Below are 13,822 nucleotides of genomic sequence, written 5' to 3'. Positions count from 1 at the left end.
GGATGATTTGTTACCAGTCGTTGTTCCTGGTGCGGCCAATAGCGCGCTTCATCGTCTAGAAGTTCGCCAATGATAATGCAATAGCGAGAGAACGACGAAGGGAGGAGAAGGAAGGGAGAAGAGAAGAGAAGAACAGAGAGTCTCTCTCTCTCTCTCTATCTCTCTGTGTTTTTCTTTCTCTTTCTTTCGTTCTCTCTCGTTCTCTCTCTGTAGTTAGCCATTGGATGCGCGGGGTGCTCGTATTGAATTACCCTCGTGACCGGAGGAAGAAACCAGATGCGTCGTCGTGGCTAACGCACCGCGACGGCCTCCCTTTATGTTTGTTTATTTATTATTAATAGGAAATTCATAACAATCACATAATAGGACCCCCGGCATATAAAGGGTCCGCTGCTACACGACAGGCTCTATCGTGCTATATCGTCACGCTCGGCGCGTCTCTCGTATAGCGAAGGTTTTTTTTCCCGAGACGGATTCTCCGGTGCTGTTCGCGAGAACGTGGACGGACGCTCCTGTATATCATCGCAGAGAGTGAATCTGACTACCTTCACCTTTGTTTTTCCTTCTTGCTCATATAAGAAATTTTTATTTAAATATGTTTATTTCAAACATCTTATCAGAATCCGCAGAGATTACTTTGCGAAGATACAAAGATAGGTCGAATGCATAAAAATATATTAAAGCAGTATCTATCAAAAGCAGAAAAGACATCGGAGCCACGTAATCCGTTGTTTCTTTCTTCGGGTAAAAGATAAGTTTCCTGCGGAAATATTTTTCGTTTGCTGAAAGAAAAATGTGCCGCATCCACATTCACAAGTAAATTATTTACTAAAGAATATTCGAGTAATTATTTTATTTGAATCGTGTAAATATTACTTGAACACAGTAACACTGAAAGAAAAAAACGTACTAGATGTATTCATGTAATATTCACTTAAACCAAATGAAATAATTACTCCAACACTTCTTAGTAAGTATTTACTTGCGGCACTTATTTCTTGTATTGTACAAAACATTGTATTTTAATAATTAATTTTAGTTAATTTTTTTCAACTAGAGGCATTATATGTATCACGGTTTTATGGTTTATTGATAACTATACGTTACTTTGCATTTTTATGATACATATTCTCATCAAATACGTTTTTCCTCTCGCTGCGTTCGCCCGACGGTTTACGCCTTGATCGGCCGGTTTCTCTCGTTACAACCGATCGCTGACGAGATGTCTCGGCCTAAACAGAACGTCGAATTATCCGGTATCGGGAAATGCTCTCCAGAAGCCGTCTCTGGACTTTCGAATCGGAAAGAGCGGCGCGTCGGCGCGCCGGCGCGCATCCGCGGCGAACGGAAGCGCGCTTGACGTTGGCGAACGGGAAAAAAATCGGAAGAGAGGAACGTAAAAAACGCTTACTCGCGGCGCGAAAACGCCGGGAAGGGCAGGTGAGGGGGCGAGAGAGAGAGAGAGAAAGAGATGTCGAAAAATGGCGCGACTCCGGGGGGTGGCAGTGGGATGACAGAAGGGTGGCCGGCGATTTTGCGCGTTTTCCCTCCACCTATGGCCGCCGCTCTCCCGTTCTCCGGGTGTCCTCCTCCCTCCCTTTCCTTCCTTCAATCTCTACCCTCCAACTCTGCCCCGTCCCTCCCGGGAACCCTCCGGGGCCTCCCCTCCTGCCATCGCGTTGATGTGAACTCAAGGGTGCAAATTCTCACTCGTTCGAAATTCAGGACAGGAAATTAGACGGGCGTCTCCCTCCCATAGAAATACCCGCGAAGCGTGAGAGATATGAGGGTGGTACGACGGGCCTCCCCCTCCCGCACCACTGTATGGCGTATCGTGGTAACCATCCCTCACCTCCGTCCCGCCGCGAACAACCCCCCATCTTGGGCTGGCTTGGCTGGTATAAACGGGCGCGCACACACGCAGGCATGACGTGAATGCCGCTGCTCGGATAAGTGGCTGATATAATAAGGATGCGATGGCCTCTGCGGGTTTACGTGCCGTTCGCTCGCGGAGCTATCGTCTTGTCGTGCCGCTATCGAGACGACGACGAGCCGGGGTAAGCTGCTCGGTCGAGGGTGGTTGCGAGCGACGACGCTTTATTTACCCTGCGAGCCCTGCGAGGGTTAGACCTCGCGTTGCCGGGGCTAATTATCGTAAACTGTGATTTTATTCATGCCACTTGGCGTTTCGCGGTGTTACCGTGCTGGTCGTTAAGACATACCTGCCGGCGCGCAGATGCATCGCGTACGATAAATCCCATGCCGGCCGGCGATTCGAGAATAAAGAGCCTTCGGAGATACCCGCAGCCTCGACACTTAGCGAACAATCGAGACGCAGACACCTTATGTAGATCCTGAATAATCTCCTTAATCGCCCATGACACCTTCGGCGATTTTCGTCGCTAAGCAGCTTTATAATATCTCGTTCCGAAGTTATTCGTCCTCCCTTGCTGTTTCCTACGCTTCAATAGAATACATTCGGTTTTCGCAAATCCCCGCGGTCTCGAGGGACGATGCAAAGCTCGCGAGGGATTCTACAAATTGAGTTTGACGACGAGCGGATAGGAACGGTGCGGTGTAAAACAACAGATTTATGAACTCGAGCCGGGTCGAAGTTCCAGTTGTTACGGTGCGTTCCTTTCTTTCTACCTGACCGTTGTGAGAAAGACGAGGAGAAGATGCGCACACGAGAGAGCGGGTGACACGAGGAAGAATGCAACCGTGACGCACTGACGGCGTGTAGGCGGACAAACAGATTAGCTCTTTGTGACAACTGCCAAATCTGACTGTTAATCCTATGATCGCATGAGTTCCGGCCGCATTGTCAAAACTTGTCGAGGAACGAGAAACAGCCGCGGAGAAGATGGAGCACGAGGCGAGACCCCTGCGGTAAGTTTCCTTCTCTTTCCATTTTCTTTCCTTTTTTATCGTCATGGATACACGGTTAAAGTGCGGGAAGCGGGAAGAAACGGAGTTTCGTAAAAAAAATACCCACGCCTCTGCGACGCACGTTAGTAATAATATATTGTAGGGTTAAATGTCAGATCTGTACGGTCGATAGTGATAACGCGAGCTGCGCGGACCGCAGATCGAAGATCGCGATTGTACGTTGTCATACGCGATGAAAGGAAGCAGAAACATTCGGCGCGCAGAAGAAACGTAATTACTCGGCGCTACGTGGTAACTCGCGTGAAAGCGTGCAATAAAACGCCGACTGACGATCAGGGGCGAGTATAACTAGAGCGGCCTCCATAATAAGCACGTTCTTGCTCGTTATGCGCGCTATAATATCGTTGGAAAACGTAATTTGTAATGTCGCTGCCGACGCGAACCTTGTGCGTGCTCCGTGCAATGTTTTCATTTGAAATTACAACGCTGACTATAATAGTGTACGTAATCTCGCTGAATAATAAAGATCGGCGAGCATCGCTGATTTGAATACGGCTTTGCGGCGTGCACGATATTCGAAGTCGCGTCGAGAAACTGATTTGGGACGGCGAATATATCAGGATCAATAATGTCGCCGGGACACAGCGGCTACGAGGAAATCACCATAAATGCGGGTAATACCGTAGGTGGAGATAAGTGTTTGCGTATTTTCAACATGAGCCGCGCAACGTCGTACTTGAATTTGTGTTTTTTCTTTATTTGCAAACGATGCCTCCCTCTCTCTCTCTCTCTTACGTGTAACGATTTGTGAAGTTATAAAAGATGGAAGGTTAGACGAGTGTGAAATCTTCTATTCTATCTGCATTTGCGTAATTGGTACGCAATTTAATTTATTTTGAGTGATCAGTACACATTAAGGCTGTTGCCTTCGTTCGTCGAAAAACGCGTTCGTTTGCCCCCCCCCCCCTCCCCCCAGAAGAAATTCGATACATTTGCAATAAACAAGATGGACAATTTCGTTCTGCCACAATTAATATTAATAACGGTATCATTAATATTTAAAGTGACACCAGAACATCCGTGCTTGGCTTCTAATGGCCTTATGTTCTATTTTTATCTTTCATCGGAACCTCATGTTTTAAAATAAAAGTTTAGCGTTCTAGAGTTAAGGATCCCGTTTCCTTGTCGTGGCCGTTTTGATTAATGACGTCAGAAGCGAGAAAACTCACGCCTACAATTCTTACGGAATAAAATTTGAAATAAAATGACACGTCCGTAAAATGACACTTGTGATCGATTAAGCGCATTTGTAAAATATTACGATAACTTTTCTCTCACTCGAATAATCAATAAATAATTGGAAAATTAATCGTAATTGTGAGAATCGAATCATGAGAAAGGATTGAGATGGAATATTGCGTGTCATGTTAATTTTACAGTTATTTATTGATTGTGAGAACAAAGAGGGAAAGTTTCCAAAATACTTGACGAATGTCCTCAATCAGTCACAAGTCTCATTTTATAAGCATACCCTTTTATCTCAATGTATTTCGTAAGAATTTCGGACATGAATCTTTTCAACTTATGACGTAATCAAACAAGACGACTGCAACAAGGAAGCGAAAGCCTTAAATATTTGCATTTAAATACGATTCAACCGCCGATCGCTCTTAATACAAAATTATTGTTATTATTGCAAAGAATCGAGATGTAGATTAGTCATAAAAAAAAATTGCAATGCTCAATATAATGTTTAATACAGGTTTAATGCGACAATTTTTCATGATTTTCAGAAGATACATTTTTCTATCGGATACGAGATACCTTGTAAAACTGGTCGGAAAAATTGCGACCTTTTCGTGACTGATCATACGATGGCACCTTTAATACTGCGCATTGCGCTAAGTCTGGGCACTCGATCTTTCAACCCTCTGATTCGTCCACTTGAAAGCCACTTTAAGCTTCTCGCTTAAAAACTATCCTAGTCTCGACATTAACACGCTAAGATTTTTGAGCTCTGTTTGACCTCAGGAACTTTGTCACATTGATTAAAGTCGCGAGAACTGGGACACCCTGTATATTAAACATCCTGGAAACTAGATGAATTAAGACAACATCGATTGAAGGAATTCCCCGGTCCGTTATATTTAGTTCGGTATTGGCGGTAGATGGCGACACGGTGAATACAGCCTGTAACGGTTAACAGTCGCATAAATTTCACGCGTAAAATCTGTCGATCAATGCGATCCTGCTGTGTTTAATCGGGAACACCAGCTCGTTCGCCGTAGGAGAGGATAACACACACACGCGCGCGAATTCCGCCGCAACTGCTCTTTCCAAAGTACAAGGCGCTCGCAAATTATAGCCGCGAGACAGTGAAACAAGCGGGGCATCGGAATACCGTTGTGGTGGGGAAGAAACGGCTTCTAGCTATCTCCATCTAAACTATGCCGCGAGGCAATTAATTGGCAACAAGATAAGCGACGGAGGAACGTCAGCGGGAAAACGACGAGGCCTACTTATATGCGCGCGGATAAAGTACGCGCGCGCGCCGCAACGAAAGCGACGGCGCATCCCCCTTTCTCGCTCCCAATCAGGATAATTAATTCCAGGCTCCTCGTCGATGCTCTCAATTAAAATTATACGTTAATGATTTGCAAAAAACTTATTTTGTTGCGGCGGCGGGTATTATCTGCTAATTACGAGCGACCTCGACGAACGAGCCGCGAAATAAATAAAGGAAAGTGAAAAAGAGCGCGCGTCCCTCCCCCCTACCGCCCTTCTTCCAACCTTCTCTTCTCCCCCCTCCCCCTGTACCGGTTTTCTGTATCTGCTGCAACTCGGGACTCACGTTCTCATTCGTATCGACTTTTCGCGATGAAAAGATTATCTGCCGCGAAAGTGAACCGTTCACATTTCCTTTGCCGCAACGCGGCAAAAGTCGGGACATCGTGAAGAATCGATCGATATTTGTATATTCCGTCTTTTTTCCCGTATTCCGTATGATTAGGGGACGCTGAGTCGATGTAAACGCTCGTTTCCGGCGCAGCTCATACGACTGACACGGCGTATCGTTAATGCGAAGCCAGTTGTTTTCCGTTTAAGCAGCTGTTAATTGGCAGTGACTAATTACGACGCGAGTTATCTGCGAGTTATCGCTCGCCGCGCTTTCGCCGAGCGCGTCTCCCTCGCGCTGTCGAGAAACGGTTACGTTTTACTATCCGTAATGTTGCGATTCCGAGTCCGGATCCCTCGGATTCTCTCGCGAGGACTCTCGCGAGTAAGTCCTTATCGTGAGACGCCCCGCGAATACCGGTCTCGATCCGGCGATCTTAACGAACACGACGTCGATCGCTTTCGATCGAGCGACGCTTGAAATTCTCGATTAATTATTGAGCGATTAATTAATGAACGATCGTATCGCGTTGACGCGCACAGTCAACTGGAAATCGCGAATTATCTGTACTCGGGTAATCAGATGCGAAGGAGACAGCGAGACATTCGTTACTTCACTTCTTTGTTGCCTCAGGTTGTTTTTGCAGGGTCAATGTAATTTACGTGTCTCTCTGTCAGCGTGTTCGCAGCGAGCTCGCACATTGGCTTAATTAGGAAGGACTCACGACGGATGAAGAATGACTGCCTCTGCGAATGGAAAATTCCAAATATTCATGCATTCTCAAAATTTCTCGGAGTGGAGTCTTCATTTGGCACGGTTTGAGAAGTCGAGTCGGAATTTGGACGCTGCTTCTACTTTTCGGGTGAAATCTCACCCCGCGAGAAGTTATACGCTCGAGCAACCGCGAGTCGACGTTAAGCGCATCCACAATTATGCAGTGTCGAAGTTAAACAACAAACCGCTCAAATTTCCGATCAGAGAGAGCCCGGAGTGTCTGTTGGAGATTAGCCGTGACGGATCCGCCGTAACGACGGCGATGACTAATTACGGCTTCGCTCTATGGCGAGAGCGATCGAGTCACAGTTCGAGCCTCGTGCAAATTAGCGGAGCGGAGGGACGCGGCAGCGCTGCGGAAAACAGCGAGAAATCCAGCTGTTCCAGAAGGAGGAAGAGTGTATCGGCTTGAAAATTCGACGGAGGCTGTATGTGTGCGCGCGTGTGTGTGAGAGAGAGAGAGGGAGAGAGAAAGAAAGAAAAAGAGAAAGAGACGAGCACGCGGCGGCGGAGGATCGGAAAATAAAAGAGGGAGAAATTTGCGCCGACCATCCTCATCGGGTCGTTTGAGCGCCACGCCCTGGCGACGTGCGTACCGCGCGGGGACCCGAAATTTCGTTGAACGAAACGCATCTCTCGTTTCATCTCGGCCGTATTCCTGCCGGAGCCTCGGTAATTGGTAAGCGTAACCGAGAAAAAGGTGGTGCCCTGTCAGGAACTAATTAGGACCGGGGCGCCTTACATGTCTCGCCACTAAAGCAACTCTCACCGCTTTCGTATTAGCATTTTCAACGGTTCGCGGCCCATCGGTCCGTTGGCGCGTACGTATTTTCCGAATGAAATTGTTGTACATCGCAATGAAATCGCGCTCGTTCGCTCCTTCTCCGTAAGCGGCACCGGAGTCGCCCCTCTGGGATGATCCATTAAAAAAAAAAATGATTTATCTAAACACCGACGGGTTTATTAGATAACGGAGGACAGATAATCCCGCACGGACGCATGACGATAAACCCGTAAGTACGCGATCGCGATAAAATGATTAATTAATTTACTCGGAGGTATTTACGCACAAGATTGCCCAATTACTCCCCCCCCCCNCCCCCCCCCCCCCACGCTCTCCCCGGTCATTTAACATAATAAATTTGTGTACAGTCTTTAAAGGCGTGTACACTGTACGTATACTCGCCGCTTCCCCGATAAACTATCTCTGAATGCCTTCATTGTGTCGAATCTGAAACGTGTTGGTAAATCGTCGTGATTGCGACTATATCTCGCTCGCTCATGCGTAACGCTGGGATATGTGTGCTGGCCATCGGTCAAAGTTCCCGAGACTCTTTCTTAATTACAGTGCCTCGATATCGTACAGATTTATTGCGCTCACGCTTCTAAAATTACACACTTTCCCTAACATCCCGTCTCGGGATGATTTTTGTCAGTCGTTAAAGAGCACAGCTTCATCGGGCAGGCTGGCCGAATTATTCACCGACAGCTAACGTTCTTCGTTATGAATATTGGCATCCGGTCTGCGATTGTTCTGTATATTTCTGTACGTATTTGATCCAACAAGTCAAGTTCTTAGAGGAGTTGTTTAAGAGGATGCCAAAGCCGATGACGAATTTCGCGTCGATAACATTTCGCGCAATTTACTTACACTGTATGAAAGAATTTATATATAATGTTCGTGCGCAGTCGACACGACAAACTTTGCAGAAAGAAATCAATATTCTGCCTTATACAATGCGTACCAGTCGCTCAAATCGTGTCTCATTTTTTTCCGTAATAATGAAATGTAAGCGCGATTTGATGATAAATATAACAAGTAAATGATCAATGGAAAACGTAACAAAAACTTCAACGAATTCTATTGTATGATTTAAATATGTATGAATTAAATGCCTCAAGAGCAGTACAATTTCGGCAACTTTTCCCTGTATTTTATCAAGGCGCATCTCCCGTCGAATTTTAACAGTTTAACAATCTTCGACAAGCACGAAGTCGATTGAATTTATTTCGCACGGAGAACTTGCGGGCGCGATAAAAACGATTAAATTACCGAATGATACTGTACAGCCGATGCTCCGGTCTGACGTCGTCATCAATTGCGGAAGAACACTTATTCGCCTGTCAATTTGCAGATTAATGTGTCGCCGGCGGCAATATTTGACGTGCGACCCGATGGGGCCTAAATCGACGAAGCTTTTATCTGAATCGCAGACGGCGGCCTGTGAACAGCGTTGCGACCTTAAATCAAGGCACAATACTTCCGTACCCTCTTCGACGGCGCGCATGGCCCGTCGTCCATTGTACGAGACGCCACGCTTGGCCGATCTTGCGTGAAGCGCTGATTAAAAGTGTAACGCTTAGAAATTACCGGAGCATCCCCTATACATCCTCGATAACCGCTGTTAATTAGATTGAAAGGACACCTTTTATGGATGTTGTATAATTCTGGATTCTGTTCGATGGATTATCAGCTACTTTTAAACGCGGTGACACGCGCGCGTGGTCTTAAACATATATACTTGAATAATAATCAAAACTGTTCCTTGCAACGACGAACTGATAATTTTATTAATAATAATATCACACAAATTTTTCCGTAAGGTTTCACAACTGCAAAAGCGTAATTCTTTTCTATTTTGAATATTAAACGTCCAATTGAATTCCATTTAATAATTAATTCATTTAAATATCAAATTAAGTTAAGTTATATTTAATATTTCTTATTAATATAGTGTATAATTGTGTGTAAGAAAATGATCTAAACAGCATTGAGTGGGTCAAATTGAACAGTTGATACATACAAAATTCGGCTTTTCTTTCTTACGTTTAAGCAGTTGTATGTTAGCTATGCTATACAACTGTCATATTCAATGAATCGATAACTTTTCAAACGGGTCGAAAGCACTCAAGGATATTGAAAGGGGTGTTATTTAATCAGGGGCTGTTAAAGAAATCACGCTGACGATGACTCCATCCGAGAGATTCCGCGTAAACTCTCTCTTATTAATTTACGATCGCGTGATTTCGAAAATTAGACCAGACACTCCGCTTTCAATTGGGGGGGAATAAACGTTCGTAAATACGCCCATCGATAAACCTCTTCGATTAGGATTGACGGTTCCGTGTATTTTAACCTGACGATCGCCGAACTGTTATTGGATATTCGGAGATTATAGCATACGTGAAGTTCTTCTCCGAGTGCTTGATTTTTACAAGAAATATTCGGAAGTAAAGCTGCGAGGATGAGAGCACTTCAATGATTGATCTGTTGTTTTCCTCGATATTAATAACTTCAAGAAAGGATATGACAATCACATATACTCAAAGTAAAAAAATGCTACATTCAGATAAATACCTGCTAAGGAGTGTTGAAATAATTATTTTATTTGAATTAAATCAAGATACACGTTTGTATATCGAGTACACGCGCGAAACAGTGGGCTCGCAGGCTACGCCGACCGCATTTATGTAAATAACGTCGCGATGCAGACAAATGCAGGCAAAATTTCTGGTTCGACGATAACGGCTGAACTGAGAATATTCTAATTGGACTCAATCGACTCCTTGGTTTTATTTTATGTAATAAAAGTGTTTTTATTTTTGCTCTACATGTTCCGTGAGCCGAGTTATTTCAGCTCTCAAAGTCCAAAATCGCGAAATTTCACAATTTAAGAATTCATCGTCCAAAAAAAGTTCAGCGTTTCTCCTTATGGCGCCATGATGTGATAAAAAAAACAGGAACGCGATATTAACCTTTATATGGTAGGTGATCTTTTCAAATTGCCATATTATGCCTATGGTCTCATTCTACTCTTCTATTTCATTTCACAAGAAGACAAAAAAGAGGAATCGTTGCGACTCCGCAGCCAAGATTGGCTATGTCTATTTTAGACACAAGCGGGCGGTACAATAAGAAAAGGATTCGGTATGCTTATGAATTAATAAATATAAGCAAGAACCGAATTATATTGGGAAACGAGTATTTCGAGAAATTATAGATTACAGATTACGAATTATAAATTACAGATTACAATAAACAAGAAATCATTAATACAATATTATCGCAATGATATTTCGTAACATGTTACGTTTTCAAGTGTGTGGTTCTTAATATTGCATACGTCATTGTTAACAACATTTCACTTAAATATTAAAAATCGGCAGCAATTTTAAACGTTTCAAAATAACGCAATTATCTTAAGCAGATCGATTAATTCTAATACTTCGGTAATTAAAGAGCGAAAGTTACGGGGCATTTTGGAAGATTACCAGATTTGCTCCGCGGTCGAGAATCTGAGGTTTCGTTTATAATTTGGAGTTTCGAGTCGAACTTAAAAGGGCAAGGGTGCCGAAGGGCCTTTCCTCAGGTTCGGGCCAATTTTGCGCCGGTAACTTCTGAGACGGTCGGGAGTCCTTTACACGGCGTCTGACATTTGGAGATGACGATCTGCCGAACAGGATCGGTATGTCCTAACTGTCCGGTGCCGCTCCCAGAAAACGGATGGCACAGGGGATTCCGAAAAGGATCCCATACTAATTATGGGTTCTCCAGTTCGCCTGCGATTGTTTGAACGTGTCAGCCCCTTGTTTGCGGCTTTTTAAATGCGCCTCCGTCCTCCCCTATTTTTTTCTCGCCTTCCACGCTTCACGCCGTCGCAAATATCGCGCATTTCTCCATATCTCTACAAAGAAACAACGCTGAAATAATTCCAAGGAGATTGTTTCAAATTTAGAGGATGCCAAAGTCGGCGACGAACTTGATAGGCGTCGATAACGTAGAGGCAAACCTCAAAATGTTATCGTACATAAACATTAACACGATCACGCTAATCTTCTTGTATTTCTTCATATATAATCTTATGTAAATGTGAGTGCTATGTAAATGTAAATGCGATGAATGTGCGCTATTCTATTTTACCACATCTAACGAAAAAAATCTAAGCAAGATATGTAAAAATATTTTTGCAAACTTTCCGTATCTTTTTAGAGCTCGAATTTTCAATTTAATTGAAAATATACAATGATACCTTTTGACAATTTCCCGACCGGTGCACCGACACATTCGTCACGCACAAGTTGCAAGATTTCTGTGTCAGGCAAATATTTACGCAGACTGACAGCGAGAGATGTCAATTTTCGAAATTTTCATCGTTTCCCTCGCATGTTTCTCTTTTTGCGAACGCTGCGAGTCACTTAGCGACACAGGTAACATTTATAATTAGGTCACGTAACAAGGCTGTCCTTTTCGCACTGACCTTTTGTTCTTTATCCTCCGAATAATCGGTCAAACGTGGCTTGTGTACCGGTGACGAAATAAGACCAGGATGATAATAAGGATACTGTGTCATTTATAACTGCCTACTAATTTGTACCATAAACGCCGTATACACGCGCAGGTAGAAAATGAACGTTCCTCTGTGTGTGAGTGCGCGTGTATTTACCCGCCGGTCCTCGTAGCCAATCATAGTCGTCATCAGGGTCGGATCATCGCCTCAACATTTCGACCTCGTCCGACTTTTGAAACCTATCACGGGGACAAGGTTGCGGCGGGAACACGACAGCCTTTCGATTTTCGCCAGACTCCCGATGAATTCCAAATTCCACACTCCATTTTCCACATTCCGCATCGGATACTTCACTCTCGCGGCTCGACAACTACTGAGATTCTCGCGCCGGCGTTTTCGAGACGCGTACATTTCGAAACCGTCCAAGTTTTCGCGTCAACGTTCGACAAAAGTGAAGCTCTCGATCGAAGTTTCCCTCGTTAATCGTCCTCCTGATTTCTATTTCTCTTCGATCTCCAGTTTTCCGGGGAATTTCCCCGTACAAGTTCATCCCGGAGGATCGACCCGTACGTCCCTGGCTCGTCTTAGTCGCCGGTATCTCCGGCGGGTCCATTAGTAGACGGTCTTCCGTTGAGGAACGCGCAAGCAACTGCGCCCTTTCGAAAGCGAGAGAGGCTTCTCTCGCGTCGGAATGGAGGCAGCCGAGACCCAGGCGGATTTATGAATTGCCCAAATAATTTATTAAGCGTAATTTTCAATGGGGCCCAAATTGAATCTGATTTAAGTACAATGCGGCATTGTGGCTGGCAGGCCAGCCCGGCTCAGCGCAGAATGCGCGCCTTGATTCGAGAGCTCGCGAGAGCCTAAGAGAAGGTGCTAACTAGTCTCGCGGACGCGACGAGACGAGCTCTCCCTTTTTCTTCCTTCTCTCTCTCTCTCTATCCTCTCTCATTCTCCGTCCCGAGCTCGTCCTTCCTCGTCTCTCGCCTTTTCGGCCCGTTCTCTCTCGTCGTCCCTCTCGCACCTCGTCGGCTCTCTCCCTTTGCCCTTTTTCTTCCTTTTCCACCTCGCGTTTCTTTTTTTCTTTCCTTTTTTTTTATTATTCCTCCCGCGCGCTTCCCACCTCCTCGTCGGTCGCCTCGGCGGCCGTACGTTTGTCTTCCTTCCACGCGATTCACGCTAGACGTCCGTCCGGTGGACGTCGATTTTCCACGAGTCGCATGACATCAGCACGAATACGCGCGCGGCCCGAAGAATGCCCTTTGATTGGGCACCGAATGTACCTATCAATGGCTAATGAGCTAATGACCTTGGCTCGCGGGTATCGCTTAATTGGGCCCGTCGAATTGACGACGCGCCTTCGCGCTCGGAAAATAAATAATGCACCGACTGTCTTCGATTATCGGCCGGGATCGTTCGCCGCAGTAGAGATGCATGACGTATCTCATGACGAGCACTTGTGAACGATCGTCTCTCGGAATTACGGTGAATCTTCGACGCTCGGTATCGTAATTGTTTACGACGATGTAAAGCCAGGCCCGCGGCATAATTTCCCCGCAGTTTCGTCGGAAACGAATAACTCGAACAAACGTTTCAATTCCAGAATCAGACAAGAGTAACCTCCGCGTACATTTTGTGACTATGGAAGTTATCAACGATTCAATCTATCGAAATTACACTGTTTTTAAGGGGAAAGTCGATGACAACCTTGATAAGAGCTGATAACGTAGAAACGATCCTTAAAATATTATGTTACATTAATACTGACACGATTTTTTATTACCTTTTTTATATTTCCAGTACGTATAAATCTTGTGTAATGTATGTAAGTATAAGTGCGGTATAAGTGCACGCTACTTTGTTTTGAGGAAAAATCTAATCAAGATATATACATATAAAAATTGTTCGACAAACTTTTTAGATTTCTTCAGGCCTCTAAATTTAATTGAAAAGATACTATAATGTTCCTTGCAAT

The sequence above is a fragment of the Dinoponera quadriceps genome, unplaced genomic scaffold (assembly GCF_001313825.1).
Source record: "Dinoponera quadriceps isolate SergipeBrazil2010 unplaced genomic scaffold, ASM131382v1 scaffold1441, whole genome shotgun sequence".
In the NCBI taxonomy this organism is placed as follows: Eukaryota; Metazoa; Arthropoda; class Insecta; order Hymenoptera; family Formicidae; genus Dinoponera; species Dinoponera quadriceps.
The sequence above is the reverse complement of the archived record's forward strand: the minus strand, read 5'-3'. Positions refer to the sequence as shown.